The sequence below is a fragment of the Cupressus sempervirens genome, chromosome 3 (genome assembly GCF_028749045.1).
Source record: "Cupressus sempervirens isolate cs-2001-9-10 chromosome 3, ASM2874904v1, whole genome shotgun sequence".
Taxonomy (NCBI): Eukaryota; Viridiplantae; Streptophyta; class Pinopsida; order Cupressales; family Cupressaceae; genus Cupressus; species Cupressus sempervirens.
Window position 1 is genome coordinate 41,186,520 of NC_143120.1, and position 11,241 is coordinate 41,197,760.

Sequence of the window (11,241 nt, forward strand, 5' to 3'; positions counted from 1 at the left end):
GAGGCTTAACAACTTGAATAAAATCCCCATGGACATGGAATAGTTGAAGAAGAATCTTCAAGAAGCTCTTGAGCAAATTGATCTCATTACCGATGAAAGAGATGGTCTAAAGGATAGATATGAAGATGCAAAAGTTTATATTGGTAAACTAAAGGACAAGTTAGATAACTTGAAACAAAAAGGACCTAGTGAGTAGACTAGTGATGATGATATTAAAGATCTAAAGAAAGACAATGAGATCTTGAAACATGAATTAAAAATAGTAGAACTTAAGCTAAGTCTCAAGAAAAATGGAGGAAAGAATGATTCTAAAATAAAAGTTGAAAATGCAGATCTAAGATCTTAGCTAAGCAAGGAAATATCTAAATTAGAATCTATCAAATTGGAGCATGCAGAATCAGAAAAATATAATACTATTGTGAAAGATGAGCTAGTGCAAACTAAATAGCAACTTGAAAGGTTGTACATACTAGCAGTGTAAAGCTTAATGAACAAATTTTAGTACAAAGAACTAGTTATGATAAGACTAGACTTGGATTCTTTCTTGGATAATCCACAAAGAAGTCTATTAAGAGAAAAGAACCTAATCCTCATGAAGTAAAAAAGGATTTAAACATGAGAAAATCTAATGGTACAGCCAAAGCCAAAGAGAATGTTGTTTACTCTGAGAAATCTAAGGAATTTGATCAAGTTGGGAAAAGTAGAGAAACAAAGGAATCTCATGTTAAAAGCTTTACATGTGATGAACCTGAACATATTGGAGATGATTGCAAAGTGATGAGAGCAATTTATGTCCCAGATTATGCCATATTTTACCCTTCATATAAGCCTTCAATTTCATTTCAATATCTATTTTAATATTCCATTTTCTCTTTCTATGTTGCATATGATCTAATATATGTAAGTAATATTTAATTTCACTATTAGATAAAGTATGTGAATTATAAGTTGATATGTCTTTATCTAACATGCTAATAATGTGTTATGGTTCTTCCTATCACTTGCTATGCATCTTCCTATTGTATATGAGCAATGTTAGTATGCTAATAGAAACCAAATTTAAATAAAGCTTCTACAAACTAAACAAAATTCATAAACTTCAAGATAGACTAAGATGAGCTCTCAATTGAGAATATGAGCCATTAATGGACTCTCTCAATAAGAAGCTCTCTTGTTGAGTAGCTTTATCTAAATGGATAGGATGTATGCTCAATATGCTTCCAAAGGCTTCAATGGATGATTGTGGATTTTTGGTGTGGATAGATGGATTTAGTATGAATTTGGCTCTCAAAATAACATTATAACTTTACTTCATGGATTGTGTTATTTTGCAAAGGGGAAGGATCCAATTTATAGGCAAGAGGCTTGAGAGATTGAGGGCTAAGATGCAAGGATGGGAAAAAGCTCATGGAGGGCTTAGATTGCATGAGAGGAGAGCACATGGATTGTGCTTTCTTAAAACCAATCAAGGAGTGACATATGTCACATGGTGAGAGGATGGAGGAAAGGGGAAGGATGAGTCAACAAAGGAGGCTCAAGGGATAAAATCTTCATAAAGACCCTTCATAAGTGTTTTGTAAGAACATTTATGACTTTGTGGGCTTTATAAAGTTTTGTGGTTGAAGATATTTGTGAGAGATACCATGAAATTCGAATTTGAGGGTTTAGGGGGGTTTTAAGCTTGCTTAGGGTTGTAAAAATGATTAGAGGAAGGGTTAGAGATGGCTTAGGACTAGGCAAGTGGATGGCAAGTGGATTGCAATTAATGAGGGTGGGTGAAGGAGGAGATATTTGTTAACTTTGGCTTGAGTTAGCAAGTCTTAACCCATGTTTAGGGAATGTGACAAGGTTAGGAGGGGATTAGGATTAGGGTTAAAGACATCTTCTAGAAGAGTCTAGGCTTTGGATGAGGATGAAGACTTTCTAGAAGAGTCTAGAACTTCCTAGGATAAGATTTTATGAAATAAATAAAGTTTTATTTATTTCAAGGGTTTGGGTTGAGGAGATATTTATTAAAATATTTTTAATAAACATGAGGATTAATATTTAATCTTGATTAAATATTTTGAGTTGGGATTAGGGGTAGGAAATGATGAGATTAGCCTTTAATCAAAATTAAAGAATGATTAGAAGATTTTGGAAGAAGTTATTGGTTTTAAGGAAATTGGCCAACTTTTGGGAAAAAAATAAATAAATTATTTATTTTGGGATTTTTGGTCAATTTATTAATTAAATAATTAATAAATAAGAAAATAATGTTTAAATAAGATTTAAACATTTTTGGGAGGGATTCCTTAATTAAAGATTTTTAATTAAGATAAAGGGATTTAATGGCATAAAAATTAATTAATTAAATAAATAAATAATTAATTAATAAATGATGATGTCATTAGGACTTTTTCAGAAAATAAAAATACTTTATTTTCTAAAGGTTTTTAGGTGTCTACATTTTGCCCTTCTTTGATGTGATGCCGCAAGTGGCATGGCATCAAAGATAAGAAAATAAGATGCCCAAGGCTAGAGCAGAAGAGGAGAGAATGGACTGTGAGATGCCCCCTCAAGAAGGCGACAGGGAGAGAAAGCGAGGCTCGATGGCTTCTTGAAAAGTACAAGAATCTCATATGAGCAAGGAAACTCAGATTGGCAAAGAGAAGGGGTTGAATTAGCTCAAACTCTCACTATGAGAGAATGATAAAGGAGAATCAGATGCACAAGAGGAAGCAAGCTTAAGACTTTAGGGAAGGTGGAGGATGAAGGAGCAGAGCGCTATAAAAAGGAATCCAGGATAGGGAGATGGATGAGGGGATTATAAAGCTGATGCAACAGGATTTCAAAGAGTCAGATTGGTGGAAGATGGGTTTCGGAGATCCCTAGGACTAGGATTGTGGATCTCGAAAGATGAGGCTTGGTGGATTGATTTGGATTGGTGGATCCCTAAGACTAGGATTGTGGATCCCTAAAGCTAAGAGTGATGAGTGATTCAAAGAGATACTGATGCATAAGCTGGGGTAGGAGAGACAAATGTTGGATATGGATGGGGGATAATGGAGATGAAGGAAAACCATTGAAGCTTTTTGAGCGGGGGGATACTTCAAAGAGAAGTACCACCATGTAGTTGAGCACTAGATTTGCTATAGGACTATTGGTTAATTGCCAAGGTTACCAAGAACATCAAGGCCTTTTCACCAACCATCCAAAGGACTAACAAACTAACTCAAAACAAACACGCAAGGATTGCCCCAGCATCACACATGAATCTAAGAGGAAGCAGCGTGGAAACAACACTGGAGAACCCACAAGCAGAAAAGAAAAACAAACGAAAGACCTGATCAAGACCTTACGCTCTAATTGCCCCATTCGCAGCATACCAGGATATGGAAGATTGTGGCAACCTTGAGGAGGGAACAAGGAGATTGCTTGGAAAAGATAATTCAAGACCCAAAAGGGAAGATCCCAAATCAAAAGAAAGTGAAAATCCAAAAGAGAGTCGTTTGCCAACGTGATGGGTAGGACAAGGTACTAACGGACCAAGATCAAACATGAGGAAAGCTATATCCTACAAGGACCTATTGGAGAGCACCGAAGCTGGTGGATTTGGATGAGTCATGCGTCTGGCAAGCTGAACTAAGAAAGATAACACTTTGGTGATAGGAAATCTAGCTAAAGGATGCGTTGGAATAGCTAACCAAGATGTGTGATGGGTGCAAGATGCTGATCAAGGATGAACTGACACGAACGCTGGATAGATGCAATGGTACTAAGCTAAAGAGGATGTACAAGCTGACAGACCAAGATATTTACAAGCAGGCTAATCAAGATATGGTACAAGCTAACAGACCAATGATATGTATGATATAGATGGATAAAAGCTCAGGATGAGAGGATAGCGGGATAGCTCGATTTTGTGTAAGATGCAAAAACTAAGGATGAGGTGATAGCGTAAGATATGGATTTGGAAGGATGCATCCAATGATGATGATAGATGTGCGACCAAGGATGGGGACAATGCTAAGGTTGGTGGTAGCTGAGCTGATAGATAGTGCTAGAGTGAATGGCTAATGAGAGGATGACATTGGATTTGCATGAGGATAGCCTAGAGCGAGGTACCAATGACAAGGGAGGATGGACAAAACAAGATCTCCAAGGAATACAGTGCCCCCAGTTAGAAGATGACATGCGAAAGGAGGTCTTACGATGGATGTGATAGGATTGAAGCTAGGATGGAAAAAAGATGAAGGGGCTAGGGAGATGGATGATAGCTGAGATGATTGGCTGAAGCTGCATAAGATTAGTGGATGGTGTGAGATGGAAGCTGGAGGATGGAGGATAGGTGGATAGGTTGGAAGATGGAGGTGGATGTCAAGAGATGACCAAAAGCATGAGGGTGATAGGCTAAGCTGGGGATGGTAGGATTACGTATGACACTTGTTTGCCAAGTTTTCATCATGGTACTTGTCCAAGGTGCTTGAATTGCCAAGTTTTCACCAGTGGACGCTTTATTTATTTATTTTATTATTATTATTTTTTTTTTGACTTTTTGACTTTGGACTTAGTTGGAATGATTTTGGCTTTCTTCAGCTATTTTGGCTTTTTTGGGATTTTTCACTGGCTGTTGGAATGTTCAATTTTGTTGCTAGTTGTTGGTACACCGGATGTGTGATTTATGCAATAGATCGGATTAGATGGGATTGATGGTAGGAGATGGAGGGATGAAAATGCTGGAAAGGAGCATGAGATGGGGATGCTTGCAAGAGCAACATTGGCACATGTTGGGACGGGTGTGAAAAGAGCATATGGGGGATAGATGGTAGATGCGGGCGTGATGGAGGATTTGTGGAAGCGTGCTTGGGGATATAGGCACCCAAGATGGAGTTAGGAGATGGGGGACATGAGTCACCAGATGGGGGATTAGCAATGGTGGATGCCATTATGCATTGGGTTTCAACTTTTTTCTTGGGGATCCACATGGTTTTGGATTTTCTTTTCATAGGCTTTTGCATTGTTTTGCATTCTTTGATTGGATTTTGCCTTTTTGGAGTATGTCTTTTAGAATAGACATATGATTGCCTAGGATGTGGATTTTTAGCTTTATGCATTTTGAAGTTGGCATTCACATTATTGTGGTAAGATTTGGGAAGATGGTTAGGAGAAGCTTTGTGAGATGGAAAGGATATGAAAGAGCATGTAGGGGGATGATGATGGATGATGTGCCCTGATATGTGCCTTTGTTGATCTTGCATAGAAATGGATGGAATAGGATTTTTATGATGGCTGATAGGAGGAGGGAGGATGGTAGATTTTGGGACATAGGGACCCAAAATGGATTTAGCGGATGAAGGGGGTATATGGTAGGTTGTTTTGGGTTGCAAAGATGGTGGAGGGGGGATGACATAAGATTTCTTGAAGGAGTGATGGGAGGCTGGCATGGTGGGCTTGGAGATAGGCTTGGTTTGGGGGTGTGGTGTACCAACACCTTTAGATGGTGAGCCTTTGGATACATATCCAAGACCATGAAATCCTAGATTTTTTTGTGCAATAATAGGCTCTCTGATTCCTTGCTCTTGTGGTCCTAAACCTTGACCTTGATAATACCATCGATTGAGCATTTGAAAAAGCTGAGGAAACTTTTTGCTTGCAGAAAATGGTAGAAGTGATTTATTAGGTGTATTGCAATGGGGAGATACTGTTCTTAATTCTTCTGCTGAGAGAGGGCCACCGTGGATGAATGTAAGTGAACCAAGAGGGTAGATTATAGATGGTGGAATAGCTTGGATAGGTGGTAAGATGGAAGCATGGAGTGGGGGAGATGGAAGGATAGGATCTTGATGTAGCTGGTGGGATGACAAGATATCTTGTAGTGGAGGAGATATGGCTCGAGGTTTTGGAGATGGAGGAGATGGTGACTACACTATGGATGGAAGACATGGTATGATGATATCTTCATTTATGCTTTGGGGGATGTCAACATGCTTTTGGGTGGGATCTTGATAGGATTGGTTTGGAGTGGATGGTGCGATAGGAGGTGAAGGGATGGATTCTTCAAAGGCAGCGGATGGATAGATGGGAGATTCAGTAGTGGAGATGGGTGAGTAGAAGATGGATGCATAAGGGTCATTACGAGAGATTTGGGAAATGCTTGGAGGCGATGTGGATAGGATTTGGAGGGATTTGATAGGTGGTGGGATTTTGATGCTTGCGGGAAGTGGAAGGATTTTAAGCAATTTGATGGATGGTATAGGGATGATAGCTATGGGAGATGGAGGTGATATTATAGATGGGGAAGCTTCATCACTGACTACTTCACATGGTTGGATTAGATGACATGGCTTATCGACTGTTGGAGGCAACTTTTCTTGTATTTCCTCTAGGAGATTCCTTGGAGACTCGTGTGTCGAAGGTGGAGGTGGATTGACAGGAATAGCTAGTGTGATGGGGGTGGAAGATTGGAAGCTTGGTTGATGGGGTGATGGAGGGGAAGCTGGAATATCGGATGGCATGACTAGATAGTTTGGAATAACTCTTGGATTTTGGGGGATGCTTGGGGGAATGTTTCTAAGGCTTTCAATATACCCATCATAGTCAACAAGATTTTCATCATCATTGGAATAGGAGGTGGCGGGAGCAAGGACAATGCGACCAAACACATCATGATAGGATTGGTACTTCATGCTTTGATGATGAGTTTGATGGGGATGGGGTCTTGCGTATGGATGAACACGGAAGCTCATGGTTGGATTTGGGTTAAGCACAGATTTTGGATTGGCTGATGAAAGATTTCCTAGGGAGAGTCAAAGTTGCATGACAGACCTAAGGAGGATTGGCTGGAGATTTTTGGCTTTCCTGTGGATGGAAGACTTCAAGGGCATGCTGTCAAAAAGTGAGAGTTTTGCTTTCCTATGCATTGGATTGGTGGAGATTGTGTCAACCTAAGAATAGACTAATGATCCTATGGGCATGACACGAGATTGATCACTTGTGGATCCCAACCTTTAGCTCAAGGTGATGAGGGATAACAGGTGACAAAGCTAGATTACCCTAGACAAAGCTCTGTCAAAAGGATAACCGTGGTGAGGCTGGTGGATTGGTCAGATTGATTGGATAACAAATTCTAGTAGAATGACAACAACTCTCTAAAGGCTTGGGTGTGATTTTGGATTGGGTTGCTAGCTGGCTGGGGGGGATGATTTGGAGAGACTTTGGATTTGGGATTGTTCTAAAGCAAGGAACTAGATAGATTTGGTTGCAACGGGGGAGCTTGGATGATTTTCTGATGAGGCAGTGACTACGCTAAGTATGCCTTGAGCTGGGAGATTTTTTCTTTTTTTGGGATTTTGACCAAAGTTGGTAAACATTCATTCAAAAGCTATGAACAAACAAGCAGACAAAAGTTTTTAGCAAGCACATCAAACACACCAACATCCTAGGAAGCTTTCTACAAGGATGAAATTTGTTATAGCTAAGGAGTCCTCGATATACGTAAGATACGTGAGGCCCAAATCCGTAGATGAAACCAAAAAGATGTCACACAACCAAGAGGAGCGGTGACCCACTTCTCCTCTTTCACTTCTCAAGGGTATAAAGTTCCTTGAGGCTTAGCCCGAGTGACAAAATCTTGATTCCAAGAGAGGTGTCTTTCGATTCACCTCCCGATTCTTATACTCCGCCAGAATGCTGGAGTTGAGGTCGTCCAAGGGGTGATGAAATCCCCAAGCAGGCCTCCTAAAAAGAAACAAGGTTTTGGATCCTAATCTTATGCACCCAAGATGGCTTCGAAAGACGACAAGGGGAGAGAAGACTTGGATGACCTTGGGCTAAAAAACACGCTTGTTCTTTTACCAACTGACTCTTATGTGTGCTAATCTAGACTTTGCAAGCACTCATGTTTAAGAGACAATGTTCAATTCCAACTTGAAGCGCCAACAAAAGTAAATTGATCGAAGAATGCAAACAATAAGAAGAGTTAGGGTCAACAAAAGCAAACTCGCGCGCCCAGAGGTCCTCCATGTCAAGTATCGATTAATTTTCTTTAAGGCATTCAAGATTGAGTGTGAGTTTGTTTTAAGCCCAAAACAAAAGTGTGTGAGATTCGATTTCAAGCACGTGCCCGGAGGCTCTCCACGTCAGTTGTTGTTCAATTTTAGTGCCCAAACTTGAAGTGTGATTGATTTAATCTAGAGTTTTGATCATTTAAGAATTTTGATAAAGTTAAAGCAAACATTCAAAGACCAAGTGAGTGAGTTAGATTGTGGAACACTTAACACCTTTTTCAAGTAGACCCATCCCCATAAATGGCGCTGAGATTGCAACCAATGGTTAATATTTGATGGGTGATTAGAAAAGAGGTGAGTCTAAGGAACTACTCAAATTGATTTTTGCAAATTTTTTATTTTAACTTAACAAGGTTTCTTAAATGTCCAAAAATCAAACTTTACCTAGATTGCATGTGGAAAAGAGATTTGTTTTGTTCAATTTTTAGAAGCTCCAAATGAAGTGTTTGATATTGCAATGCTTAATTGATCCTTAGAATTCAAGATTGGATTTGTTGTTTTAATCATGCATTCAAGGAAAATTTGATTTTAATCCATGGCATTCAAGAGTGATTTTACCAACATGCATTCAAAGACAAGTGGTTTAAACATTCAAGTGTTTTCTTTTGAGCATTCAAGATTGAGATTTTGTGTGTTGTTTTAAGAACTTTGAAGTGCTTTGTTTTAACCTTAGATCATTCAAGATTGTTTTGGACTCAAAAGTGAAAATGACTCTTTGGACTTTGGTTTTCATTCAAGATTTGTGTTCTAGTTTGCATATTTTAAGCCCAAAAAATGATATTCCTAGATTGTTTTGATGCATGAAAAACCTAAGAAACATTCAAGATTTTGCAATAAGTCATTTGTTTGGAACAAATAACAAAGCTTTTAGGACAATTTTTGGCAACCATTTAGGACTCTTAGTTTTCATGAGATTTTTTAAAAGAACTTTAGTGTGCACTTAGTGTTGATTTTGAACCTTTTGAAATGGAAACTTGAAGTTCTTTTTAAATTTCCAAAAATGAAGTGTTCCTAATTTTGCATGAATGCATCTTAAACCTTGATGTTGCAAGGATGAAAATGATTAGATTGGTTTAGTTTCACTTGTTAAAAGATTTTTTCTTTTTTGCAAATTTTTAGTTTTTCAATGGATTTAAGTATGATTTGGGGGTTCATTTTAAGCACTAAAAAGAAGTGTGTATGATTTTGCTTCCTTAAAAAAAAATGGCCAAGATCTCTCACAAGAAGAAGAAGAAGAAGTAGATGGAATAAGAAGAATATAGACAAGAAGAGGAAGAAGAATTTCAAGTTCTTTGTCCACCTATAAGCTTGAAAAATCTGCAAACACTATGAGATAGATTATGAGTTCCTTTGTCTTCTTCATGCTCATGTGGACCTACAAAACCAATTTATACAATCCTACCAATCACAAAAACAAGTAAAATTAGCCAAAATCAGCAAATGAAATACAAAATTTGACTAAAAAAGCTAATGAAGATGATCCATGCGGGGTCCCACCAGGCGTGCCAAAATGTATATGAGCAATGTTAGTATGCTAATAGAAACCAAATTTAAATAAAGCTTCTACAAACTAAACAAAATTCATAAACTTCAAGATAGACTAAGATGATCTCTCAATTGAGAATATGAGCCATTAATGGACTCTCTCAATAAGAAGCTCTCTTGTTGAGTAGCTTTATCTAAATGGATAGGATGTATGCTCAATATGCTTCCAAAGGCTTCAATGGATGATTGTGGATTTTTGGTGTGGATAGATGGATTTAGTATGGATTTGGCTCTCAAAATAGCATTATAACTTTACTTCATGGATTGTGTTATTTTGCAAAGGGGAAGGATCCAATTTATAGGCAAGAGGCTTGAGGGATTGAGGGCTAAGATGCAAGGATGGGAAAAAGCTCATGGAGGGCTTAGATTGCATGAGAGGAGAGCACATGGATTGTGCTTCCTTACAACCAATCAAGGAGTGACACATGTCACATGGTGAGAGGATGGAGGAAAGGGGAAGGATGAGTCAACAAAGGAGGCTCAAGGGATAAAATCTTCATAAAGACCCTTCATAAGTGTTTTGTAAGAACATTTATGACTTTGTGGGCTTTATAAAGTTTTGTGGTTGAAGATATTTGTGAGAGATACCATGAAATTCGAATTTGAGGGTTTAGGGGGGTTTTAAGCTTGCTTAAGGTTGTAAAAATGATTAGAGGAAGGGTTAGAGATGGCTTAGGACTAGGCAAGTGGATGGCAAGTGGATTGCAATTAATGAGGGTGGGTGAAGGAGGAGATATTTGTTAACTTTGGCTTGAGTTAGCAAGTCTTAACCCATGTTTAGGGAATGTGACAAGGTTAGGAGGGGATTAGGATTAGGGTTAAAGACATCTTCTAGAAGAGTCTAGGCTTTGGATGAGGATGAAGACTTTCTAGAAGAGTCTAGAACTTCCTAGGATAAGATTTTATGAAATAAATAAAGTTTTATTTATTTCAAGGGTTTGGGTTGAGGAGATATTTATTAAAATATTTTTAATAAACATGAGGATTAATATTTAATCTTGATTAAATATTTTGAGTTGGGATTAGGGGTAGGAAATGATGAGATTAGCCTTTAATCGAAATTAAAGAAGGATTAGAAGATTTTGGAAGAGGTTATTGGTTTTAAGGAAATTGGCCAACTTTTGGGAAAAAAATAAATAAATTATTTATTTTGGGATTTTCGGTCAATTTATTAATTAAATAATTAATAAATAAGGAAATAATGTTTAAATAAGATTTAAACATTTTTGGGAGGGATTCCTTAATTAAATATTTTTAATTAAGATAAAGGGATTTAATGGCATAAAAATTAATTAATTAATTAATTAAATAATTAATTAATAAATGATGATGTCATTAGGACTTTTTCAGAAAATAAAAATACTTTATTTTCTAAAGGTTTTTATGTGTCTACACCTATAGCTCTTTCATCACTATAAAGCTCCATCAACTTTGAAATAAGATGCATTTGTTGCACATATCATCCACCCTACATAAATATGTGGAAAGGGCATTGAAGACTAGTGGAGGATGCATTTTCCAGCTGTATAGGTTTTAATGAACATATTAACTATATATTTGTTGCAGACTTCATACATATGACATGAATATGAAGGAGAGTTATGTGCCAAAGGATGGGAATAAAGCTAGACCAAAGATTAACCATTGC